Source organism: Drosophila virilis, unplaced genomic scaffold, assembly GCF_030788295.1.
Source record: "Drosophila virilis strain 15010-1051.87 unplaced genomic scaffold, Dvir_AGI_RSII-ME tig00002308, whole genome shotgun sequence".
NCBI lineage: Eukaryota > Metazoa > Arthropoda > Insecta > Diptera > Drosophilidae > Drosophila > Drosophila virilis.
Genome location: NW_027212912.1, coordinates 55,904 through 66,998, shown reverse-complemented (window position 1 = coordinate 66,998; position 11,095 = coordinate 55,904). Strand labels below are relative to the sequence as shown.

The 11,095-nt window shown below is 39.3% G+C and overlaps 1 pseudogene; it reads left to right on the top strand.

Annotated features, from left to right (window-relative positions):
* Window positions 1-482: 482 nt before the first annotated feature.
* The window catches only part of LOC138911731 (NADH-ubiquinone oxidoreductase chain 1-like), a 60,682-nt pseudogene continuing 50,069 nt past the window's right edge, over window positions 483-11,095 (top strand).

Sequence of the window (11,095 nt, the reverse complement as noted above, 5' to 3'; positions counted from 1 at the left end):
ACCAAAGTCGGAATTTATTAGTTTTATTATAATCCTCATGTTACGGGGCGAAGTGAAAATAGCTGTTGACTAAGTCCTACTGGTTCTCGCATTTTTTCTGTAAGCAGCCCTCGCTGCTTACACTGGAAGCGCACCGTTAGAATTAGTTTTTACATTATAGGTCGATCGCACGCAGCTGCACAAGCTGCATTTTTGTGGAGGTTCTTTTTCGTTTTGTGCTTGCAGCTGAGCAGAAGTGAAAGAGAACAGAAGCGCGTGCGCAGTACGAATGTAAGTCTCATAATCATGTAAAATATGGGTTGTTAAATAATGAAAGAATAATAAAGATTTCAGCGTTCGAATTATATTATATCGTACCGCCTCGTACGAATCGAATGGAATCAAGTTGTTTCTCTCGATGCTAGAAGTCCCTGCCGGATCGCATGCACCTGCCAGACTCTTATCAGATGGCTGTTAAGCGCCTCAAATGTTTAGAGGCAAAGATGTCAAAAGACCCACCACTGAAAGAGTTACTGATGAACACGATGCACGATTACAAACAGAAGGGATATATCCGCCGGTTGAAGGATAGTGAGTTAGTAGCTAACATTACATCGTGGTTTCTTCCTATCTTTACAGTCACCAATTCGAACAAGAAAAAGACGGGCCTGGTTTGGGATGCGGCTGCCAAAGTTAGTGGCATGTCGCTGAACGATTGTTTGTTGAAAGGTCCAGATACACTAGCACTGGCTTACGAGCTTTGGTGAGAGAAGTTTCCAATACCTGCTCAGCGTGCCGCATACGACGCGCCCGCCCAAAGCCACCAGGGATGGGCGACCTGCCAATCGAACGATTATCGCCCTATACTCCACCGTTCACATATACTGGAGTGGATTACTTTGGCCCCTACGACATTGTCGTTGGACGGCGTCGCGAGAGGCGCTGGGGCGTGCTATTTACATGCCTCACGGTGCGCGCCGTTCACCTAGATATAGCTACGTCGCTCTCAACTGACTCATACTTATGCGTTCTGAAGTCGTTCGTGGCCAGACGCGGCTGCCCCCGCCGCATGCTGTCGAACAATGTCATAAATTTCAGAGGCGCTAGCATAGTATTAAAAGATGAAATTGAACGTATATCGCCGACTCTGATCGAGCGACAGTACCCAGAACTCGAGTTTACCTTCATCCCGCCAGGATCACCCTACATGGGAGGATCCTGGGAACAAATGGTGCGCTCAACAAAGTCAATACTGTCGGAAATTCTGACGCCTTCTGGGTTACGAGGGGAGGTGCTACGAGCAGCATTGGCTGACGTAGAAAGCGTGCTCAACTCAAGCCCTGACTTCAAATCATTTTCTCATAGGTCATTCAAGCGGATTGCGTGAGAGAGGATTACGGGAGCAAGGCGGAGCTAGCTTAGCTCGCCAGTCAATTGGCTGACCAATTTTTGAAGAGATGGCTACGCGAGTCTCTGCCTACACTTACCAGACGTACTAAGTGGTTCAACCGCCACTCGAACCAATATCAGTCGACGACATCGTATCATCATAATAGTGGACGACGGTGCCAAGCGAAACTGTTGGACAAGAGGAGTGGTCGTAGACGTGCACTGTTCAAAGGATGGCCAGGTCCGAAGTGCCGTGGTGCGAATCGCCCATGGAATTATTACTCGCCACGCCGTCAAGCTAGCTAAGCTTGACAATAAAGTTGGTAGCACACTGCACGGACGTTCGTGAATTACGTGGTGGGGAATGTTACGGGGCGAAGTGAAAATAGCTGTTGACTAAGACCTAGTGGGTCTCGCATTTGTTCTGTAAGCAGCCCTCGCTGCTTACACTGGAAGCGCACCGTTAGAATTAGTTTTTACATGATAAGTCGATCGAGGTTCATTTTCGTTTTGTGCTTGCAGCTGAGCAGAAGTGAAAGAGAACAGAAGCGCGTGCGGAGCACGAATGTAAGTCTCATAATCATGTAAAATATAGGTGGTTAAATAATGAAAGAATAATAAAGATTTCAGCGTTCGAATTATATTATATCGTACCGCCTCGTACGAATCGAATTGAATCCAGTTGTTTCTTTCGACGCTAGAATGCAAAATCCTATTAAAATCGGACCACTATATCATATAGCTGCCATAGGAACGATCGGTCGAAAATTAAGTTTTTGTATGAAAAAACATTTTGTTTTTCAAGATATCTTGACCAAACTCGGTATTTATTAGTTTTACTTTACTTCTCATATATATGCAAAATCCTATTAAGATCGGACCACTATATCATATAGCTGCCATAGCATCTGTTATAATGCAACATTCTTTGCGAAAATCAGGATATTGTAGTAATGTGGGGTGCATAAGCTTTTCTTTAAGGTATTGGAATGCGTTTTGGCATTCACTTGACCATTCAAAAGGAACATTCTTTTACCATAATCTAGTTATGTGGCGTGAATAATCGGCGAAGTTTTTTATAAATCGACGATAATAATTGCAGAATGCTACAATTCGTCTCGCGCTGTCCGCATCATGTGGGACAGGATAATTTTTGATGACGTCAAACTTCTTTTCATCTGGCAATACTCCTTTGTCAGTGCATTTGTGACCTAAAAATGTCACTTCATGCATGAAAAATGAACATTTTTCTGGATGCAACTTTAGGTTATATTTCCTACATACATTAAAAACATCAGTTAAGTTTTTAATCATGTGTTTTTCGGAACATCCTATCAACATTAAGTCATCCATATAAAGGAATGCCTAAAGCCGAAAATGCTATAGTCATCATTGTCTGAAATGAATTTGGTGCTATTTTAAGACCAAATGGTAATCGCGTGAAGCGAAATGAGCCATTGCTCGCTGAAAAAGATGTTATATTTCTTGAATTTTCTTCAAGTTAAATTTGGTGGAAACCTCAATTCTGGGGAGCGGGAATTTATCAGAAAGTAGTTTCTTGTTGATTTGGCGATAGTCAATTACTAATCGCCATTTCTTTTCTTCCGAATTTGGTAATGATTTTTTCGGAACTAACAAGAGTGGGCTGTTATACTCGGATACAGACGGTTCTACGATTTTGTCGTTTATTAATTTCCCTACTTGTTTTTGAATTACTTTAACGTGGCTATGCGGGCTTCTGTAGTTTTTAATATAAATGAGTTCATCATCTTTAAGTCTTAAAGTTTGTTTATAGAAATTATTTGTCGCTATTGGTTTGGTTTCCAGTACGAACACATCACTATACATGGTGCATAATTCTGTTAGTTGACTTTTGAATTGTTCTCTTCTTTAATTTTGAATTAGTTAGAATTGGATTAGTGCTATGAAGGTCGTAATCTGTTAAATTTTCATATTGGATTTTGTTTACTTTGACCAATTGGTCGAAATTAGTTCTGATTAGAAGCGAATGTATACAAGTTAACAACAAATAAATTCATACAGTCCCAATAAGAAGCATTGCAACACCTCATAAGAAGTGCAGCAAAATGCTGACTTGGTGTCTGTGCCATTTCCTCCACGCGCCGACTGGCAACCGCCGAAAATTCCAAGAAGAATTGCCCAACGGGCCAACAACATCAGCAGCGACGCCGCTGCCAACGCCGCTGCCGCTAAGCCACAGGTTACTAGGGCTAGAATTGATTTAAGTTTATTTAGTTGCAAATTAACATCAAATAAAGGAAGTCTTGCTTCCCTAAAAATTATATTTTTTTCATCGTTGAATAAACTTTGGAATTAACTGGCGCCCGAGCAGGGACCGGCTCGTGTTACAACAGAACAAAACGCTTCTACGTACGCGTTAGTCGGTTATACGCGAAAATAAAACCAGTGCAACTCTCGTCGATTAAATTCAACGATCGGTTAAATTCGCGAAAGGCAATTGGAACTTAATTGTTCAATTTTGCCCATCGGTGGACAACGCATCTTGTAAGGCCCGCCCGCAGGATACTCTCAACAAAGACTGGTCGCAGGATCCCCAGTAGATACCCAAAGGCTTCAAAAAGGATGAAATCCGGACCGGCAGGGGAGGTTGCCACATCAGGAATAGTACTGTAAGTTAGAAATTAAGTGAAACAAAAAAAAAAAAAAAAAAAAACAAACGAACAACTAACACAAAAGTTACAAGAATAATAAATACTAAAAATTGTAGAACGATAAGCAAGATAAAAAAGTGTAAAACGATCAACAAATATAAAGACTACGAACGTAGTATAAATTATTTCCAACTTTGCGACTCCCAAGGGACCCTCCAAAGTAGAAGGAAGAAACCAGCCACTGGTTTTAAAAAGAAAACAAAACGATCAAAAATTCAAGTAAAATATAGAGTAAAAAACTAACACTAGATTTAAATATACTTCGAAAATATCTTAAAATATACAATATAAGTAATATATCTCGTTTATGGCTAATGAAAGCAATTTAGTTAGGCCCCCAATAGTATCAGATCAACCACAGGTAGGCGGACATAACTCGAACAGACAGCAACAACGACATATCGACAGACAAAACGAACATTTACAAAATAGAGTCATGGCAAATAACGCAGAACAGATAATAGCAGCCACGGTTAGCCAGATTTTGGCACAACAACTGCCGACATTGGTAAAGCAGTTAGTCAACCCCTCTAGGGAGTTTAGTGACGTAGACGACCAAACAATAACTGCCAACCACAATTTGAATGACTTAGACAGAGTTCCGGACATAGTTAAAAGCCTCAGAGAATTCTCCGGTAATCCAGCAGAATTTAGCTCATGGAAGAAGAGTGTAGATCGTATACTCTCAGCCTATGCAGCTGAGGCAGGTTCGCCAAAATACTTTGGCATATTGCATACAGTGAGAAACAAAATCACTGGCAATGCCGACACGGCCCTCGAGTCGTATAATGTTCCCCTAAATTGGAGCGCTATCTCCAAATGTCTCACGCTGCACTACGCAGACAAAAGAGATCTGGGAACATTAGAATATCAGATGACAATGTTAGTGCAAGGTAACAACCAAACAGTAGAAGAATTTTACCAGGTCGTTTACAACCACTTGTCGCTGATATTAAATAAAGTAGGCTGCATGGAATTAAATAGGGAATCCGAAACCCTTATGACAAAAATATACCGAGATAAAGCATTAGACACCTTCATTAGAGGTTTGAAGGGAGATTTACCACGGATTCTTGGAATAAAGGAGCCAGCAGATCTACCTTCAGCCCTTCACTATTGTTTAAAACTAGAGAATCAAAGCTATCGCACTAACATGGCTTTGAATAGAAATCAACAGACACATGCCAGAAACCCAAATAGAAATATACCACCACCTACACTGCCACCTCGAACAGCTCAGCCTCATTTCGCTCAAACTTTTAGGCCACCACCCATTAGCTTCAGGCCCCAACTCCCGATCCATACACCTTGGCCAACCAATACAAACCATAGACCACCGACTTACCACAATAATGGACCGATTCCACAATATCCTAACCAACGAACCTACCAGACACAACCACAACAGGTATACATACCCAATAGACCTTCTGCACCAAAACCCCAACCACGTCCTGAGCCAATGGACGTGGACCAAAGCATCCGCACGAGGATGATAAACTACATGAACAGACCCAATTTTGAAGTAGGGAAAAGACCTCCACCACCAACAAACGCCACGGACAAAAAACAAAGAAATTTCAACATACAAACAGGAGAAGAACAGACGGAGACAGAAAACACCGACAACTATGTGACTATGGAGGAATACGTACAATCAATGCTAAATTACGAACAGCAGACTGAATACGAACAACCATTAAACGAATACGCCCAACAAATTGAAGAAACAGATGACGGACAAAATACCCAATACGAACACTCAGACATTAATTTTTTAGGATAAAGAGCTCCTCTCTTCCTTACATAGAATGTAAGATGGGGAGCGGAAAATTACTCAAAATACTAATAGATACAGGATCAAACCGAAATTACGTCCAACCAAAATTCGTGTCCGAGCCTATTCCAAACGAAAAACCCTTTGAAGCCGTCACAGTCGGCGGAAGCATTAAAATTACACACCACAAGTTCGCTAATCTTTTTAATAGAAACGATATAAAAATAAAATTCTTTCTCTTACCCACCCTAAAATCATTTGACGCCATATTAGGTAACGATAGTCTAAAGGAACTAGATGCCGTGATACAAAGCAGCAAGAATCTACTAATAATCAAGAACAACATTTGCATACCCATTAAGCAGAAAAAAATAGAGGCGGTCAACACGGTAATACCACGGACAGAACATATGACAAACGAACAAAAAAATAGCCTTAATCAACTAGTTAAAATGCACCCACACCTATTTGCCAATCCGGACGAAAAACTGACATACACAACCAACGTCAGAGCAGAGATTCGAACAAAAAACGACTCCCCCATATATTCAAAATTTTACCAATTTCCAATGTCTTTAAAAGACGAAGTACACAGCCAAATCAAAGAACTTTTAGAGGACGGAATCATCCGACCCTCCCGATCCCCGTACAATTCACCTGTGTGGATTGTTCCGAAAAAATTAGATGCCTCCGGGCAAAAGAAATATCGCATGGTTATAGACTACAGGAAACTAAATAAAGAAACTACCGCAGACAAATACCCTATACCCGAAATCAACGAGGTACTAGCACAGCTAGGCAATAACAAAGTTTTCTCTGTCTTAGATTTGAAAAGTGGCTTTCATCAAATACCCCTTAAGGAGTCAGACATAGAAAAAACTGCCTTCTCCGTTAACAACGGAAAATACGAGTTTACACGACTCCCATTCGGTCTCAAGAATGCGCCCTCAATTTTCCAGAGAGCTCTTGACGACATCCTTCGTGAGCATATTGGAAAAATATGCTTCATTTATATTGACGATATCATTATCTTTAGCAAAGATGATGAATCGCATGCGCAGCACCTCGCCGCCATATTCAGAACTCTACAAGAAGCCAACATGAAATGTCAGTTGGACAAATGCGAGTTCTTTAAAAGCAGAGTAGAATTCCTGGGATTTGTCATCTCAGACAAGGGGATAGAAACTAATCCAAACAAAATTGAGACAATAAGAAAGTACCCACTTCCAAAAACACTCAAAGATTTAAGATCGTTTATTGGCCTTGCCAGCTATTATAGGAGGTTTATAAAAGACTTCGCTAAGCTAGCAAAGCCCCTAACCTCTCTTTTAAGAGGGGAAGATGGACGCGTGTCCAAAAATCAATCAGCTAAAAAGCTCATTAATCTCAACGAAGAAGCGATCGAAGCATTCAATAAAATAAAAAATTCCCTAGTTTCGAATGAGGTAATACTTCATTACCCAGACTTCAGCAAAGAATTTCATCTGACAACAGATGCATCCAACTTTGCTATTGGGGCTGTCCTATCCCAGAACAAGCGACCCATTTGTTTCCTCTCTAGAACTCTCTCTAAAACAGAGGAGAACTACGCCACCAATGAAAGGGAAATGTTGGCAATAATTTGGGCCTTAAAAGCCCTCAAGAATTACCTCTACGGTAAAGCGAGTGTAAAAATATACACCGACCATCAACCCTTAACCCACTCTCTTAGCAGTTGGAATGGCAACGCTAGGATAAAGAGGTGGAAAGCTTACCTAGAAGAGTTTGATTACGAACTCCTCTATAAGCCAGGTAGGGATAACATTGTAGCCGATGCGCTATCACGTATCCCTGTGATCAATAATATTGGATCAGTAGCCTCCACCCAGCACAGTGCAGACAGTTCAAGCCACAACTTAATTCCGAGCATAGAAGCTCCAATCAACGTATTCAAAAACCAGATATTTCTCAGTAGAGCCAACGAAACAAATTACGAATTCCATATCCCATTCCCAACATTCCATAGGCATACAATTACTCGACCAAACTTCTCAGAACACGACCTCACGCAAATACTGAAAGCTCATCTAAACCCATCCGTAATCAACGGAATAATAACTTCAGAAGAAATAATGAACCAAATTCAGCAGATATATCCCCAACATTTTAGGAACTTCAAGATTAGATTCACTCAGTCTCAAGTAAAAGATTTAACAAATGAAACAGAACAAGATGAGAAGATATTGGTTACGCACAACAGAGCCCACCGCAACGCACTAGAAAACAAAATGCAATTGTCCGAAAGATTCTATTTCCCAAAAATGAAGCAACGAATAACAGAATTAGTCAAACAGTGTCAGGTTTGTAAAGAAGAAAAATACGATAGGCATCCCACTAACCCAAAACTCAAAGAAACACCAATCCCCGAATACCCAGGACATACAATCCACATCGACATATACACGACAGAAAAGAACTTAGTACTAACAGCAGTAGACAAATTCTCGAAATTAGCTCAGGGACGAATTATCAAATCTAGGGCAATAGAAGACATTAAAAAACCACTTCATGAAATCCTTTTTTATTTTGGCGTACCTAAAGTAGTTGTAATAGATAACGAAAAATCCCTTAATTCAGCCTCAATCACTTTCATGATGCAGGACCAATTAAATATAGAAGTTTATAAAACACCACCCTACAAAAGCGCAGTGAACGGTCAGGTAGAACGATTTCATTCAACACTATCAGACATAATGAGATGCAACAAAAGAAAACAGGAATACAGAACATTCGAAGAACTACTCAACAAATCAATATACGACTACAACTACACTATACACTCGACAACTAACAAGAGACCATTAGACATATTCTTCGGTAGAAACGTGACTACGGACCCAGACCAATACGAAAAAGCTAGGAAGGAGAACATTGACAGACTCAAACAGAAACAATCGACCGACATGCAGAATCATAACAAAAAACGTAACGACATACGAACTTACATACCTGGTCAAGAAATATTCGTCAAAGTCAATACCAGATTAGGTACCAAACTGTCACCCAGATACAAAAAGGAAATAGTTAAAGAAAATAGAAACACAACCGTACTAACAACAACTGACAAAGTAATACATAAAAGCAATATAAAAAATACATAAAAATTACAGATTCCTATTAATGATGACAATAAAAGCAACAGAAGGACACTTGGAAATTTTGAACTACACAGACGCACAAACAATTACAATTCTAAAAGGAATAGGGAAACTACATACATCGACAACACGAATCGTACAAGTCATAGAGCTAGAACAGATTAAAAACGCATTAGATAATCTCCTTTTTTACACCGAAAAAGACTTAACAACCAATACTTTATACCACACTTTACGTCACGAAATAACGCAAGCTATTGTCACTTTCGACACAATATCACTTTTCCATAAACGAAAGACTAGAGCGATCAACATTATAGGCACAGCTTGGAAGTATGTAGCCGGCAGCCCGGACAATGACGACTTAATAATGCTTACTGACAACATAAACAAACTTATAGAAAACGACAATAAACAGCTTATCATAAACAGGCAATTAGAAGATCGAATTAATAAACTCACGAAAATCTCAAACGATTTAACCAATAGCATAAGAAAGGAATCTCTCATAAGTGATGAGATAGCTATTAGCTTACAAAATCAAATTAGGCTCATAAAAGAAGAAATAATTAATATTAAGTACGCCATACAATGGGCGAAATTAAATTTAATAAATACATTCCTACTTGGCGAAAAAGAAATAGAGATAGTAAACGATAACTTTAATAAAAGCAACATGCCACCTTTAAATATTGAAGAAATGCTAGAATTCGCAGATGTATCCATTTTGCATAATGGAACCACTCTGTTTTATATTGTAAAAATTCCAAATTTAGAAGAAATAGAATGCAAAAATACTATAATAAAGCCAGTAGTGAAAAACAACAATATAATAAATTTAGAATTTAACGAACTGTTTCATTGTAATAAAACAATCTATGGCATAAACAACAATTGTAAAAGATACCATAATATTAAAATTTGTAACAAATCAAAAATTGTAAACTTGAACAATAATAATTGTATACCTAAGTTAGTTAGCGGAGAGCAAGCGCTCTGTGGCTTTAGCAATGCAGATCATATCCCGGAGATCGAGGAAATCGACGAGGGACTTATACTAGTGAACGACTTCAACGGCACTATTAGATGGCAAGAAGAGAAGAAACGCGTGAGAGGCACCTACATGATTAACTTCTGGAACGAAACCTTATTCATCAACAAACAAGAGTTCAGCAACCTAGAGGTCACCGTCATGACCCCAGGAAATCCCACAATACAAATAACCCCAATAGAAAACGAAAGAATAAAGATTCTTTCTCTGGAAGCATTAGAAGAATTGCACATCAACAACATTAAAAACATGCAAAAACTTCAGACGCACTCTATAGCAAATAGAGTCGGTTTCATAACTCTGTTCACAGTTGCCATCCTTCTTACCTGTGTATTACACGTAATGAAGAAAAATAAGAAAAATATAATACTGCAACTGAACAAAGAACAAGAGAGAACCAAAAAAGAACCAGCACATATCCAAATACAAAATACAGATGCCAACAACCTCAGGTTCAACAACATACCTTTCTTCTGATGATCGCTTGAGGACAAGCTTAAATCAAAGGGGGAAGAGTTAACAACAAATAAATTCATACAGTCCCAATAAGAAGCATTGCAACACCTCATAAGAAGTGCAGCAAAATGCTGACTTGGTGTCTGTGCCATTTCCTCCACGCGCCGACTGGCAACCGCCGAAAATTCCAAGAAGAATTGCCCAACGGGCCAACAACATCAGCAGCGACGCCGCTGCCAACGCCGCTGCCGCTAAGCCACAGGTTACTAGGGCTAGAATTGATTTAAGTTTATTTAGTTGCAAATTAACATCAAATAAAGGAAGTCTTGCTTCCCTAAAAATTATATTTTTTTCATCGTTGAATAAACTTTGGAATTAACTTACATGTTTGGATGCTGCTATTGTATTTGCAACATAAATTCCATTATGTATTTCTTGATTAGGAACAAATATATAATCATTTACTGTATTAATGTCTATTTTTCGACTTACTTGGGATCTGGCTGGCAAGAGAATTTAAATTTTGAGGTCTAATTATAAACCAGTCTCCACTTGGTTTGAAATCGACAATTGAATTTTTTAATAAAATCAATACCTATTATTCCATCACACG